Genomic DNA, 16,473 nt, shown 5'->3' with positions numbered 1-16,473 from the left:
CAATCTGACTTGGCTCTTTGTTTACCCCAAACATGGAGCATTCCCATCTGTTGTTCAGAGATATAACATGATAACAGCATCATAGGGATGCTGGTCCATTTGGTCATCTCCATTGTCTTTGTGTGCCACATCTTAGAGCAGAAAGCATTCTGATGCATCATCTCATCCAAGCAGGAGGGACTTCACCCAAATGAACAACTGCTCCAACAGGCCGATCCTCGTCTGTTCTAACAGAGCCGCTGCTGCCAGAGCAGGCAGACCAGCAGCGGGAGAGGCAGGTGCACCGGCAGGCGGACAGGCTGCTGGTTAAAGCAGAGAGACTCAGGCCCCTTCAGCCATATTCCTCTGTGTAAGCCAGCAGGGACAAACAATCAGACATGCTGACGGGCCCCGCCGGCACCAGCAGATGTTTTCTGGTTATTGTTGTTCCGCCTCCCTGGTAATTGTTTTCCTTCAGGGCCAGCCAGTGGAACAAGGTGCCAGGTTGTGTTGTGGGAAGGAGTTATAGAAAGATGGGACGACACACTGTCTTATCAGACTGCTTCGCTCAGGCTGTCCAACTCTGTCTTTGTGCTCCATGTGGCTTGATGTACAGTTTTTCAAATGGAATATGGCAAATTTGCTTTGCATTTAGCTTTGCAGTCCTGTATAGGTATTTATGGCTTCACTGTGGCCTCAAATATGGGAACAGACTTTAATTCCCAAAAGCATTTTCTGAACTAAAATAAGACTTCCACTTGGAATTTTTTATAGTTTTACCTTGGTATGAGTTTTACCACCTAATTTAACTCTGGCGCACATAGCAGCAGCTAATAAATGTGATTTTGGAGCATTTTGTTATTTGTGAAGTCAGTTTACCCACACAGACACTTAGCAGTTTGTTATGGCACAAAGAACAACTAATACCACAATGAAAATGGCCTCTTAATTAGCACAGTGAACTAAAAAGACCTTATTGTGAGGTCAGACGTCCACCAGGCCTCTAGCACAGGGTACAGACAGGAAACGCCCACTAGGGGGCACTTTGAGACTTTACATCAAGAGTAAGCGAAACAGGGCCGTTCTTGAAAACTGTTCAACAGTTTGACGTTGATTTTTATAAACCTTTTTGGTGCTTTTTGTCACAAATTTGTACTTTAGCACTCTATCATGTCTAAATGTTTTTGGACATCAGGGCAGTGTTGTAGTGAGAATAGAGTTCATTTAAACCTGAATCTGAACTATCTTTAAGGCTGATCGCATTTGTTTCTTGAAAGAAAGGTTGATTCAAACAGAAAGACCTTGAGGTAAGTGAAGGTTTCTATTTGTTGTAATGGTGTGCTGCACTCTAGGGAACCTAAAATTCCTCTCTAGTAGCCAGAGTCAACAGTTTTAAAGACTGATGCAACGTATACACAAGTTTGTTCTGCTTTCTTGGAGTAATATCTAAAGATCTGAACTCATGTTCAACTTGTGCTGCCCAAAGCCAGAATATTTATGAAAACTGAATCTACTTTGTGATACTTCTTTGCTGTCATAAGATAGAGAGAATAAAAATCTATTTACCCTCCAGGTCCAGTTTTTTAGAAAATGTCTTATTTTCTTCATATGATCTATGTCAGACATAGTAAGAATTTTTTTTATGTTTTATTTTCAGCACTTATTGCATCTACCACTTCCGTGGTTACAAAGGCACAACACGGTCACATGGCCACTTGGTGAAGTTGTTGCAGTTACTGGGAAGGTGCACAACAGTCCAGGCCGGTCACAGTGTAGCACCTTGAGCTGCACATTTCTCACACCCAGGATGAAGAAGTCACAGCAACTGCAGGATCAGACTTTGCTGGATGAGATCTATTTGTTCTGAGCATGAGTAGCAGCACTAAACAAGCAGAAAAGTGGATTAGAATGTCATTTTTTTTCTGCAGTTAAAGAATGCCTATTGCATAAATATGCAAGAGAACATTTCATTTTTCCTTCATTTGTGCACTTGCTTTTTTGCACATGCATGCCTGCTCATCGCCACTGAATCATACCTGTTAAAAATGATAATTCCATGACTCAAACTCCGCCTGCTGAGAGAATGATTGAAAGCTCAGGCAAAGTTCAAAAACCACATGGCAGATATTTGCCAAAATACAGCCACTGCTGCTGTGAGTAAGAGTAAGCCCCTCTGAGTCACAGACAAGGACCCAGAACAGTTTAAATCGCAGGTTGATTTTTGTCACAATTTCCCTTGGCCACTAGAACATGCAGCAATGTCCAACTGTTATGCTTTTACATTTGTCTCATGTATAAATTCAGTCATTGGGATGGTAAACCCACAGTAGAAAGCTCTGTTTTAATGAGACAGGGCTAACACTGTGGAAAATATTACCCTCATACTAGCAATATTTTTACAATAGCTTCATACATCTTTCAAACAAAAGCAGAATGTGTTCCAAGAGTAGTTGTTTTGCTAAAACTAGCAAGAGGACAAAAGAACTGCGCCTGCTGATATACCATGTGTCATCTGCCTTGTTTGTGTCTGCGTGGATGTGTGTGTGCATGCATGCCGGTGTGTGCTCGTGTGTGTGCACGTAAGTGTGGGTGCCAATGAGCGAGAGCATGCATACATTTGTGTCATCCACCGAGCGCGCAGAGGTGGCAGTTTTTGTCTTTTCTCGGGTGTGAGCTGAGAAAGGAATTGAGCACAATGACTTTTAAAAATGATGTGCGGAGGTATCAGATGGTAAACAACATGACTTTATCTGGGCCGGTTTTCAAATATTAATAGAAAGATATGCTTAGAACATTTTTTGAAAGTGGTATCAAAATAAACTAGGTTTTGCTGATTTTTACCCCTTTATATTATGTTTTAAATATGTACAATTAATCCATTATTTTATTTGCAAAACATATCTCATCAACAATGCATTAACTGTGACACTTCAAGTTATTTTTTAAATTACTTTGAATATTTTGAGGCATTTTTTTTAAATATATGGAAACATTTTGAAATCTAATAAAAATATATGTTTAGAATATTTTTTAAATGTTATTAAACTTAGTCAGGTTTTATTGATTTTTAGATCTATTTTTAAAATAATCGCAGCTTTTGTCTACTGCTGTGTCTATAAAACATATCCTATTATCAATGCTTTAATCTTACACATCCCAGACTCATTTTTGACATTTTATTTGAATGTTTTGAGTCTGGCTCCTGCACATCGGTGACTCCAGTTAATCACAGCATCTCTGTCTAAAACTAAACGCCCAAGTGTTACTTTGTGATTGTTGATGTTTCCAGGCTTGGGTTGAATCATTAGGAAGTGATTCTCTCTAACAAGGGCTAAAGGAGCTGTCAGGAGACATTCACAGGCAGGTTTCGCCATGGAGAGTGTGAGGAGTCTTATCAGGGTCTTAGCTGTTTTGCTGCGCCTGTTTATAAAGAGGCTGCTTTATTTGGAGTGAATGCATTCTAGCAAGGTCTCTACTGTTGCTGTGCGTTGATTAAAAGTGTTTTCACGATTACCCGTAGTGAGTCTATTCCAGCCTAACAGGGTTACTAGCAGTTTTAATGAAGGGGAGTAATCGTTACATGTGAAAGGGGGTTGCCGGGGTCTTGTGCTGTCTCTCTCTGCCTCCTTGCCTCTAACCGCGTTAAATTTTTCCAGTTGACTTTTTTTTTTTCTTTTTTAAAGAAATGGAGTTACTATTATGTTGGAATTCTCAACATTCACAATATTAGATCCCCTCCTTTTTTAGAAACGTCTCATTTCTTAAATCTGTTTATAAAAGTGGCTAAGCTACAATGAGAGTCATGCATCTTTATTTTTGTCTGTCTTTGTTTGGCTGCTCTGCGTCCTCCTTCCTCTTCTGAAGTTACCGTTGCCCGCTTGCTTGTGTGGCTTCTCTGCTCCTCTCATTTAGTTGGCTGTGGTCAGCCTTTTGCATTCGCTGGTGTGATTGAATTTCTCACAGCTTCTTGTGAATGTGTTTTTTGAAAGTCCTATTCAACATTTGGTGCAACTATAATCGGCACCAAGCCACTACGCTCATGCAGAAGTGTCTGTGGATTCACACATTAAGGCCCTCAGAAGTGTTGTGCCATTTCTTTTTTTATTTTTTTTTTCCCAAGTTGCAACTTTACATTTTTTTTTTAAGTCGGAGGAAGGGAGCATGCAGCAACTGAAAGTTAAAGAAAGTCAGATTGAAAAGCGTTTCAGTGAAGATGCAGGACAGTGTCCTTTCTTATAACGATGAGAAACGATGAACGCAGTAACGTAACAGTAAATATTAAAAGAATTCACATAAACATCCTTTAAGGCTCCATAATATTAAGCTTCAATTTGTTGTTGTTGTTTTTAACATATACACCCTAACAGCACTTTGGTCCTGTGCTGGTTGGCTAATGTGCTTTACAAATAAACCTGGGTTGCATTTAATTCACATTAGACTGGACACTTTGCTTTTTTACTTTTACTGCCTTAACATTTGGTAATAGTTGTGGTAATGTCTTTTGTCACCTCTGACATCCCCTTTTTTTAACAACCAACCAATCGCACTCTCACTTCTCTTTTCCTTTTTCAGGTCTTTCTCAAAGAAACGCGCATTGTCTTAAATTTAAACATTAGAACGGGCACCAGGTCTGGGCTATTTGTGTAAGGCAGGAGATGGCGTTATCCCTGGGTACATCATGTCCCTCTAGTTATCAAATCAAACAATTACACATTACAGTCCTGGAGCAGAAAATTACATTTTGACACAATGGTGAGTCTTATGATTAATAAATTGTACCTTCTGACTCCACGCACTGTTGTTTTTTTTCCCTTCTCTGCTGGGGGACAATAGATAATAAGTGGGTGACTTGTGAGGGTATAATGAAGTGGCTGTCTTGTTATTGACAGGGGAGTCTCCTAAAGGCTTTAGCAGAAAGTAAGCGCTTCCAACAGAGGCCCTCCGGTGAAGAGAGTATTAGAGCAGCCGTTAAAATGAGCTAATGTTCTTCTTCCAGTGCAACTCTCTGAAGGGACGACAACTGAGTTTGACTTCCCCCAGCTGCAAAGCAGAGGTGTAAATTAAAGTTAAAAATGAAAAAAGGGGGAAAAAAATAAAATACCAGCATCAAGTTGAGTAGCAGTACACATACAGTATTTCTGTGATTGAAATGAGCAATTCCTGTGTTTCAACTAGAAACTTCAATTTGGGTGTTCATGCAAAGTTTCCATCCGAAATCGAAACCTTTTTGCACTTTTATCTTGAATTCTTGCTTTGCATGATTTAGAAAAAAAGAAGTGCACTTTGGGATTCAAAGCCGCTTATTTGTTTTGTTCTGCAATCACCTCCCCCAGGTACTTATTAGCATTGACAGGACGGTTTCTGATTTGACAGCAGTGAGGCAGGTGTAAATTTCACACGCACAATTCGGCTCCACACATTAATCCAATTAAATTTTAGCATCTTCTTCCAATTCTCTGTTTTGCCAGTGGAACAAAGTCGAAAAGGCCTTGAGATGTTGCTATCTTCTTCTTTGTAAACAACATAATTTAATTTATCGGTACAATCCGAGTGTCTGAAGAAGGTGTCGGGCAAAAAGATACACAATCTAAAGTGCTTTTAATGAGATGCCATAGAAAGTGCACAAGTGTTTTCTCTGGTGTCATTGTTTTAGAGTCATGATTTTGTTGCTGTTTGTCTGGTAGATACGTGATGCTCTGTTTTGCATGCTGATTTTTGATTCTTCTGAAAAAGGAAATGGTGGTGACTCATTAGTTCTGCCTGAATTGATGGAGTTACCGCTGTCCTGTCCTCCCATGCTAAGACTCTTGGCCCCATTCTTGGCCTCTCATTGTTTGCTGTCATGTCCTCACGCCAGAGTTGACTGGCTGCTTGTATCTTTGAAGTTATTGGCACCGGTGAGCCTCCTTTTATCTTTGTTTGTGGTATGGACCCAGGGGTGCTCCCATAGTTTTTAGGATCTTAACCCCGTCGTTTATTAACTCCATTTTTCACCTGGTAAATTCAAAATATTCCTCAATACTTTTCTGCAGAAATTCAAATTCATTCACAGTATTGGTTCTTCTCACCTACCAAATGTTCTCAACATTTGTCTATTGATTTATTGCATCTGCTTTCACAGTATTGTAAAGTGACCTTCCAAAACCCAGCAGTTTCTGTAAGCTAACACCGCTTTGCATTGTCCAGCTACAAGCTGCATGTCTGGATGTTCAGCAGCTGACTTCAAAATGCCTACTGTAGCCGACAGCTGGACTAATTACCAGCTAATATCAGCCCAATATACCTCTAGTTTTTTTTCTCTATTAAGAGCAAAGTAATTTTAAAAATATGCAGAAAAATAACTGTCAAAAACAATTTTTTGAAGATGTTATTTTGGATTTTTACTTCAAGTCTACATGTCAAACTCAGATGTCATAATTGTTTTAGATTCCGTCATTATAACTCCAATAATTAATATGTTGGATTATTTTGACAGCAAGAGTTGTTTAAATGTAAAACTAATAATATAATGTAATAAATTTACTGTCACACCATGAACCTTTTACTGACCACCTGTTTTTTTTTTCCTGAAAGTGACATCAAAGTAACATTAAAAACTACTACAGTAAGGAAAATAAGTTGTGACTATTGCTGCGCTAAAGAAGCTTTAAGCATAGGCATATTTGATTGTGGTGAGTCGGGGGTGAACAGGATAACAGTGAAAATGTTTTCCACTTTAAGAATGTGCAAGATCTCATGCAGTTCCCTCTCTTTCACTCTCTATCCCTTGTCTCTGCTGGCGCTAAATCACACGTTAGTACAGCCAGTGGATGTGTTGACAGTTTTACAAACAGAAATGTAAAACGCCATGCTCAAGGGGGTCCAAGAGATAAGGTGGGGAGAAGCACAGGGCAGGAAACGGAACAAGCGCAGCTCAGACTCGCAGAGGAAGTCTCATTAAAATCCATTGACTTCATTGTTTTAATTACATAAGGAAAGAAACACTTTACCAGTATGCCTCCTGTGCCAACTGAAACAACACTGCGGGTTAATATAAATATGGCTGATAGTGCGGTCTATGCCACAAAAAAGATTTGCTTAAGTTTAAAGGGTAACTTATTTTTCATGTCATTAGTATGACATCACACTTTTTACCTCCCTTGGCATCATTCTCAGTGTGCTGTCACAGTTGCAGTTGTTATAAGCTTTCTAATTATTGCTTTGTGAACATTAAAGTTGTCATGATGCTAAAATTTCAAACTCGGCACCAATGCTAAGAAAAGTATTCTACTGCAATACCGCAGTCACCGTTTTTGAAGGCATAGGGTCTGATAAGCATTCAGCTTTTATGCACCACAAAAATGGAGCAAACCTCCAGAAAATTGTAAAATGGCCGAAACACTGAGTGCCTTTAAATCTAGACGAAAAGGTGATATGCCACAGAAAATGAATGAGAATAGAAGTTGACTGAACTAACATCTTTATCTAAATTCTGGTCAAAACTTCTTCACAAATAACATGTAAACATAACTGAGCATTACATCTAATATGGTTGATTACATTTTTAAATTTTTATTTTACTTTATTACTTCCAATATTAATGTTTTGTATTATATTCCTTTATTGGACGGCCTCATCTTTTCCCCTTTCAAGAGTGGGACAAGAGTCGGGTAAACAGTAAAGGGGCATTACCAGATAATTGAAAATAAAAACATTCTGATCAATTTTAAATTATTATTTTAAATTAGCATATCACTAGGAATGGGGATAGTTTTTTTTCCATCACTGAATAAATTCACTTTGATTAAAGCCTTAATGCCTTTTTCAGATGGAGGTGATGATGTGGAAATAAAAGAATATTTTATTCCAAAACCTTTTTACACGTCTTTTAACAGGGGAGACATACAATGTCAATGTGGCAGATATGGTTACTATTGTCTGCATTTGTTCCTACAAAAATTAATTATTTTGTCTTCTATTTTACCAGCAAAAATAGGACTTTTGACACAGTAATCCCCAGCTGTCATAGCTCACTATGAGTGGGTATGGCCAGCCAAAGTGAGAGACATTCCCACTTGATTGTCATAGCCTGCTGAGAACAGAGTAAAACAGTTTGGGGCCAAAATCTATGGCAGAATGGAGGGGCATCCGGGGATACCAGTGTGTATGACACACATTATAGACTGCCATACTAAATAACATTTAAGATGTGTCAACTGCATTTTTGATCGTAATCATGAAGAGCAACAGAACAATGTGTTTTCTGCTCGTTAAAATTGTGACAAATTATCTCATCAGCAATTAAATTGGCATTTATTTCTAATATAAATGTATTTATAATATCATTGTCTGCAATGCTCCTTATTTTCATGTCCATTGCTGATTTAAGGCAGAAATACCTGTTTTCACAGCTGGAAATCACTTCTATATTTTGCTTATCACTTAACAATTCATGCTAAGCAACTGTGATCACTTTAGTGACAATATGATAGGTTTGGATTGCTAAAAAAATAAGCATGTGTGAAGTCCTGCTACAAACAAAGTCTTTTGTTTCTGAGGGATTCAAAATTTGCAAAGTTTGATCTGGATCCTTCTGTGTGGCTCTGGCCACATGTTTAGAGTTGTTGTCCTGCGGCTAGGTGAACGACTTTGTAGCCCCTAGCAGATTTTATTTTAGTCCATCAATCATTCCTTCCACTTAGAACAGCTTCTTCATTCCAACAGCATGGCCCTTCCACCAGCATGCTTCACCAAAACAATGACATCTTCAAGTTGATGAGCAATGTCACTAATTACGGCGTTTTGAGAGTTTTTCTTCTTGTAACTCATCCACAATGCCAGGTTAGCAGCGTACACCTGTCTAAAAGTGTGGAATAATATTTTATGTGAACTTTGCCACAACTATATTCCTTATCTGTCTGCTGTGTTGCTTGGTTTTCATGTTTGTGCCCCAATATTTTCATGTGTATTTTAAAGCCACTTTTACTGTCATGATTTGTACGGTAAGTGCTGGATAGAAGCTCTGACAAGAGCTTGGCAGTTTAATGAAAGAAATTCAAACCAGAGGACAACTCAGGAGAACCAGGAACAGTGAAGAACACAAAAGGACAGAGCAGGAGTTGACGCAGGAATCCAACAGAGAATATTTATATCCACACACACACAGGGGTAATCAAAAGGAATGAGAAACAGCTGGGACTAGTTACAGAGGAAGAAAAAGACAAGGGAATATAGAAAATCAGGGCTGACATGACAGGGGGGAAACACTGATAACACACTGATCAAAACTCAAATGCACTAAGAATGTAATAAACATTGATCCAAAATACAAAGGGATGAACAGAAGTTTTAGAAAAAAGGAATAAGGAAATAAATCACACACATGCAATCCAAAAGCTTATCACTCCAGAATTATGATATTTAAAAATATGTAAAATTATGCATAATATTTTCTGGTATTGCATAAATATGCAAGATTTTGCATCGTTCCATAAAATCCCAATAAAACATATGAAAGCTTGCGGATGTAAGGTAGTGGGAAGGAAAAACATAAGGGGTAATATACAGTACAACTCTGGAAAAAATTAAGAGGCCACTTAAAATGATCAGTTTCTCTGATTTTACTTTTCATAGGTCTATGTTTGAGTAAAATGAACATTGTTCTTTTATTCTATTAACTACTGACAACATGTCTCTGAAATTCCAAGCAAAAATTTAGTATTTATAATGGTCAGAATAACGAAAAAGATGCAATGCTTTCAGACCTCAAATAATGCAAAAAAAAAAAAAAAAAACAAGTTTATATTCATTTAGAAACAATAATATTATTGTTTTAACTCAGGAAGAGTCCAGAAATCAATATTTGGTGGAATAACCAGGAGGTTTTCAATGGAGTTCAGTGCAGTGGCCTCTTAATTTTTTCCAGAGCTGTATTTTTTTCATGACCATAGGTTGTCTGTAATGTGTGTTTCTCTACTTATTGGCAGATGTTCTTGCAGCTAAATGCAGGGAGCTTTCATAAGATGGAGCGAGGCTGGCGTGAAAACAACAACTGGCCTCAATTGGCCCTGGCTTTTGGAGGAAGCAGGCCTTGCATCTCAGAAAGGCATCATTTGAAAGTGACAGAACTGCCAGGGGCGAAACTGGCCTTGAACAATGATCAATTCGGCAGACAGGATTGAGTTATAACGGTGGGGCAGGCCTTCAAAAAGAGGTTGGGGGAAGAATTGGAGGCCATTGGTATAGTACAAGGCCCCCCGCTGCTTTAATTACTCAAGAGAGCGCCTCCCTATTAACAGAACACCTATGGCCAACCGAGCGGTTCGGGCTTGCACAAAGCTGGAGAGGAGAAAGACGCGGAGGACAGAGAAGTGCAGAGACATACAAACAGGAGCGCTCATTAGCGAATGGTAATCAGCGGTCGAGAGGTTGGGCACTCACCTCACAAAACGCCACATGTCAATTTGTCCTCTTCCATTCATGAGCCCACTCTCATTTTACCCCGATCCCTCATGCTCCCTTGTTGAGGAGAATTGGATGGAGAGCCGTGGGGGGAAACACTCAGAGGGAAACGTAAACAGTGACCCGGAGGAGGGACAACGCTTTGTCAGAGAGGAGGAACCAGATTCTTCAGATGGGTTCTCCTCTGCAGCGCTCCTCCTCACGCAACTCACATGAGATGAAGACATCAGCATCATCAGTTTTCAATCTTATTTACTATTTACAGATGCATGTAGCATGATACAGAGGCCTTACACAGAGAATCTGCCAAGAAATCACAGATATTGTCACTCAGGTATCACTTGAGGGTCGAATGATCGGATGCAACATCTGAACCTATTAAAGAACAGCCCAAAAATCCTTCCTGGAAAACAGACTCTGTGACTCTGCCTTTAAAAACTGATAATCATACATGCACACAAAAAGATTTTGAATAATAGCTCTTCACAAACATTAACATATTTTTGTGATTATTGGGCCAGAGGGAGCACAGTAGGGAACTAAACACCACCACTCTGAATCCCATGTGTTCTCACATTATCTTGCTTGGACCTAGATTAATTAAATGAGGGGAAAAAATTAGCTCAACAAGTCGTTAAATTTAACCAAAAAAGCTTTCATGGACACAACCATAAAACTATCGTTTTGATGAAAGCTCGGATTAAGATGAGGCCTATTAAACACTTTCACCTGCCTCCTCCACATTTGTATCAGTGCTGCAAGTAACGTCTTTCTCTGTCTTTCTTTGTTTCTGTTGAGAATAATCTTAATTCAGTGCTCCTGTGTTTAGATGTTTGTCTTTCCCATAAAATGCTCTCCTTACTCAGAGATTTGGTGTTGAGCTGCATCTCTTTCCAGGATGAAAGCGATGACCGTTACAGCTGCCATTAACTTTGTCTACTCTGTTTAACTTCCTCATATAAACATTCAAAGGCCCATTGATTCTCTGTTCAGCAGTGTCACTTTCCTGTCTTGTCCTCTGAGCCCCATGCAGATGGAGGCAGCTGTGGTTTAAAAAGTAAATATTAGTTTTGTGGATCTGAATGTACTATAGAGAATTTTTTGGAGTGAAGTGGACTCATTTGGCTTGAAAAAAAAAACGGATGCAAGTATAATTAGAACTGTACTGTAAATTATTTTGTGATATTTGTCACTAATAACCAGTAGACAAGGTAAGCAAAAAAATTGAAAAAGTCCAAACTGATCACACTGGTATCAACTGTTTACTGTAGTTTAATGAAAGAATATATTCAAAAAATATCTATATATTTTTGAATATATTCTGAATATAAGAGCACAAAAAGGACCGAGAGTAAAGGAACAATGAGAGAATGCTTCTATTTATTAAGCCAGACTATTTCCTCAGGATGTAAGCTAAGCTTGTTGAGTTAAAACAAACTATTCTGCTTTTTTACATTGTCAATTTGTTATTTCAAGATGACAAACGGAAACTCAGTGTACTCACACATGCAGTTACTACCCAACACTGCCAACCTTTTGTAGAATCAGTTATGATGTTGTTGTAAATCTAGTTATATCGTTATGTGAACCCTCTTTTAAGCTACGACTTGGTTCGTTGTGAGTTCAGTTTTCGGGAGTCAATGCCTTGCAAGTCTGTTCTGTGTCACTTGACAAAGCACTGAACCTGACACGGTTAGCTGGGCAGCAGAGGAACACGTAATGCACAAAGCCAATTTCATCCATGGTGAAATTGGGAAGCGCTGGTTCACACTCACATATTCAAACTCAAATCAGATCCCGTCTCAGTAGAGTGGAATCAATGCAACCCCTGGATCTTACTTTGAAATGAGGCCTAGTCATCTTTGTGGATTATCTGTGCCTCATCATGAGACGTAAAGCACTGGTGGATGTCTCTGAGAAACCATCGCCGTTCAATCCTCATCCGCTTCCCTATCCATGCCTTACTCCCTTTATTTGAAGGTGTCCTATAGAGGTAAATGAAATACAGTAATCCATATTTTAATCAGAAGCATGATTTCACACCAAATCCATAAGCTTTGGGGCATTATTCTGAATAGGGCACCCAGGAAAAAAAAAGGAGAAAAAAAGCAGTTGTGGTACAAAAATAAAGGTAGTCTGAACACAGTGGCTACAAAGCTGTTGCACTTCCAATAAATATCCTAAAAAAGCAGTTGTACAAATAATACTGCAGCATTGCGTTGATGTGTTCAGTTATTCCACATCCTTTGCACCTTCCCTTTTCTCTTCGTGGCGGCTTCAACACGGTTTAATTGGTATGGAAATAGAAGTGGTGAAAAATGACAGGAACAAGCCTGGCTATTTAGACCCTTTATCACTGTATACTGTCCTTCAACCAATTATCGCCAATCTACTGCTCAGCAACCCCCTACCAACCGCCTCCCTCATGATTTAACCAGGCCTCATGCAGCTGCGCAGAGGAAGCTGCGGGTCGATAAAGACAACTTGTAATCCAGTGTGGTGCAAATTGAGTTTCTGTTGGAGAATAATAGTTTGAACAGCTTACTTGAGCTCTCAGACCCCCCACCTGCACAATTTAAGTTAGTACCCACTGCCAAAAGTGCTTACACTGAAAAAAAAAGAAAAAGAAAAGCAGACGGTTCAGTTAATCATTTCCCAAATGATACTTTTATATATGTGTTATATAATGCATTGCTTCCTATAAATTACATAAAAAAACATGTATTAAAATTACATGATGTATTTTCTCATGCTAATGAGCCACCCCAGTCTTTGTCTGTGACAGTATTTTTTTTTTCTGTGTGCTTTATTTGCACATAGCCAGGAAATATCACCTTGCAAAGAAAATTCGCAGCTCAAGCTGTGTGTGTTTGCCACATAACGGAAAATGACTGGACCTCCAAAGAAGCAGATAAAAAGATGAGAAGTTACATCTGCATAAACAGATTACTTTTTTCACATCAAAAACAAATAAATACTGAGGGGGGCCAGTCGTAGGTTTTGCGCATGATTAAATGTTGCAGTGTGTTAACTTTTCCTGCAGGTGAGAATAAAGCCGCTTTGCATCCAAAACCGAACACGCGGCAACTTGAATGAAGCAAGGCGAGAGTCTTCCCTTTTGCATTCTCATTTGGCATGGTCCTTCCAAGGACCAGCTTGTTGTCTGAGCCTTTGTAAGCCCAGGAGGCAGGCCTGAGCCCTCGGGGCTTGGTCAGCATTTAGGGTGTTTTGGAGGGTGGGGTTTGAGAGGGAGGCTGGGTGAGAGCGGGGGGGACATGTTTCGGAGATGGGTGCAGGCCAAGACTTGGCAGGGCTCAATGCCAGGGTGTCAGTGGGACACCCTCCTTTCTGGGAGCCTCCTCACTGCCCTCCTGGAGCCCCAGCAGGGTGCAGGAATACATGGTCAGTGCAAGACAGGTCCATCTGCCCCACTACCTCTGTCCGAGTCATGCCAGGCTCAAACAATCACCTGCTCCTCTGGCAAGTTATGAAAATTACCTACAATAGCCCGACATAGCGGACGTCTCTCTCTGCACATGGAGAAATGACCTCTGATTTATCTCTCTTCACAGTTCATTGTCTGCTTCTCATTTAAAACCATGGCATGATATATAACATAAAATTGTTAGTTTAAATATGTTTCACTTTTTATTACGTGTAGTCTCCTGCAAAAGCGTTCAATTCATTTTTGTACTTTTCATGTGTTGTCAAAGTACAGCTGCAAACATCAAAGTATTTTAGCAATTTCTACAAGATTTTGTTCCAGGATTGTCCTGAAATTTGGGTCCAGTCATCTTCCGATCACATCCAATCAAATCCTTCCTTCAGTATGATGCTGCCATCATGACTCAGGGAATAGTTTGTTCAAGATGAGATTGGTTTTTCACCACTCATAACATTTTGTATGCAGGGTAAAAAGGTTTGAGGTTTGGTTTCATCTGTCCAGAGCACAATCATCCACATGTGTGCTGTGACCTCTACATATATTTTGCGAACCACTAATACCTTTTATAGCTTTAGGAAGAGACTGAAACTTTATTATTTTTTTCTACTTTACAATTATGAGGAACTTTGTGTTGTTCTATCAGCTAAACATTCACAATCAATACATTGAAACGTGTTGTTTAACATAACAAAATGTTTAAAAGATCAATGAGTAGGATTTTTTTCATCCTAATTATGAAATTTCATTAATAAAAGTTGATGTAAGTGTATTTATTGCACCTCTACATAAAGAGCAAAGTGGAAAGTGAGAAGAGTCTTTTAGTCTCTTTAAGTCTATGTGTAGCTTCTTGAGTCCAAGCCCACCTCAGAAACACGCCTGTGTTTGGCTTGTGACTACTGTGTGATTTCACTATAAACCCAAAGAAGTTTACAGCACCAAAATAAAAGTCTCACAAGCAGAGGAGAATGTCAAGTTAAAAATAAAACATCCTGTAGTTGAAAAGCTGACACCTTCTTCAAAAAGGCTCTTGTGTGAAAAGAGCACAGCGCTTTAAATGACTTGAAAAGTTCACTGAGGGTGTTTTGAGTTTGAGTTCGACTTTATAGAATGCAGACTTTGTTTATTCAAAGTAGATGAATAATCAAAGTTATACACAAACAGTTTAAAACAAAAGCATGTAAAAGAAGAAGACTAAAGGTTTTTTGAGAATTCTTTGAACTTTGACAGGTTTGTTCACTCATTGTCAGGTCAGGGGTCGACCATTTACAACTCCGTTTGGAGTCACTTTACCTTAACTTGTGAATCTTGCACGCATTAATAAACTGCTAAACACAAAGGCCGAACTGATGTCTCTTCTATAACAGATATCTCATATAACCCAGTCTTAACTGGATCTCTGGCCCCTTTGTAAAGACTTCAGAAACCTTTCCGACCTTTTCTAGATTCCTCTTAAGCTCCTACTATTGTCTAAAATTTCTTGCCAATTTTTTCGCACATTTTCCGAAACATAACCTGAAGTTTCTCACACTCACTCCACTGTGCAACTATTCAGTCTTTTGCGCACACAAACAAGATGAGGGATCTCTCTTGCCTCCACAAATGGAGCGGGCTGCGCGGCCTATTATGTGACGATGGCTGAATGCAGTGAATAGCGAGCAGTCGTGGCCTCTGCGCAGCCCCAGCTGTCTTTGACTGATAGGCTGGAGGGGGGGAGGAGGAGAGGGTGAGGTGTAAGGAAGTTCACAAGGTCTGTAGATTTACAAGAAAATCGAACAGACTGTTGTGTTAGTCATCCCAACTAACCAACCAACCAGCCAAGCAGTGGGCTGCAGCATCAACACCCCAGTTCGGTGGCTCTGAGTGAGCTAATTAATGCAGCCAAATGAGATCAGCAGCAGAGGCCCAGGCCAAGGCCATATTGCTAAATAGCTTCCTTCAGTTCGAGTCTGTGTGGTGTAATTACCACCAGACTGCTACACAATGCCTTTTTATGTCCCGGAGAGAGTGATTTCATGTCCTCCAATCCCTCTGTGCACAGCTTTTCAGAGGAGATGTCTGTCAATGACAGTGGTGAAGGATGCTGCCAGTTTGCTTTGTGTTTAAGTCAGACTGATGTAGGTATTTAAATAAATCACATAACAACAAATGTATATCATATTTGTTGCATTTCCCTAAAATTCAACAATCTTTTCACAATAAGAAAGACAAGAGAACATGCCATTCAGGTAGGCCTGATGTTTGATGAAACTTCAGGCAATTAACTGTGGAGACAATAATTAAGAAGTTTACAACAATTGAAAAGATCACTGTTTTTTAGAATGAAATTTTGCTACAGAAGGAAAAGTATGAATTCATTTTAGGAGTTTTAACACCCCAGAGGTGCTAAAAGGTATGGAAGGTGCTGTTATTTTTCTACTGAAGTTAAACACCAGCCTGCGTCAAATAGTGACTAGACAAGAGTTAGTGCATAACTCAAAGGCGAGCCATTGATAGGACCCAGATTTTGCTGAATTAAAAACCCAATAAACTGTGATACTATGTTGAAGGAGGAAACATTGGTGGTAAAGTAATAAACACAAAATAAAAGGCATATTGAAAGAAAAGTTTTT

This window comes from Xiphophorus maculatus, chromosome 13, assembly GCF_002775205.1.
Source record: "Xiphophorus maculatus strain JP 163 A chromosome 13, X_maculatus-5.0-male, whole genome shotgun sequence".
NCBI classification, from domain to species: domain Eukaryota; kingdom Metazoa; phylum Chordata; class Actinopteri; order Cyprinodontiformes; family Poeciliidae; genus Xiphophorus; species Xiphophorus maculatus.
Note: the sequence above shows the minus strand (reverse complement) of the source record.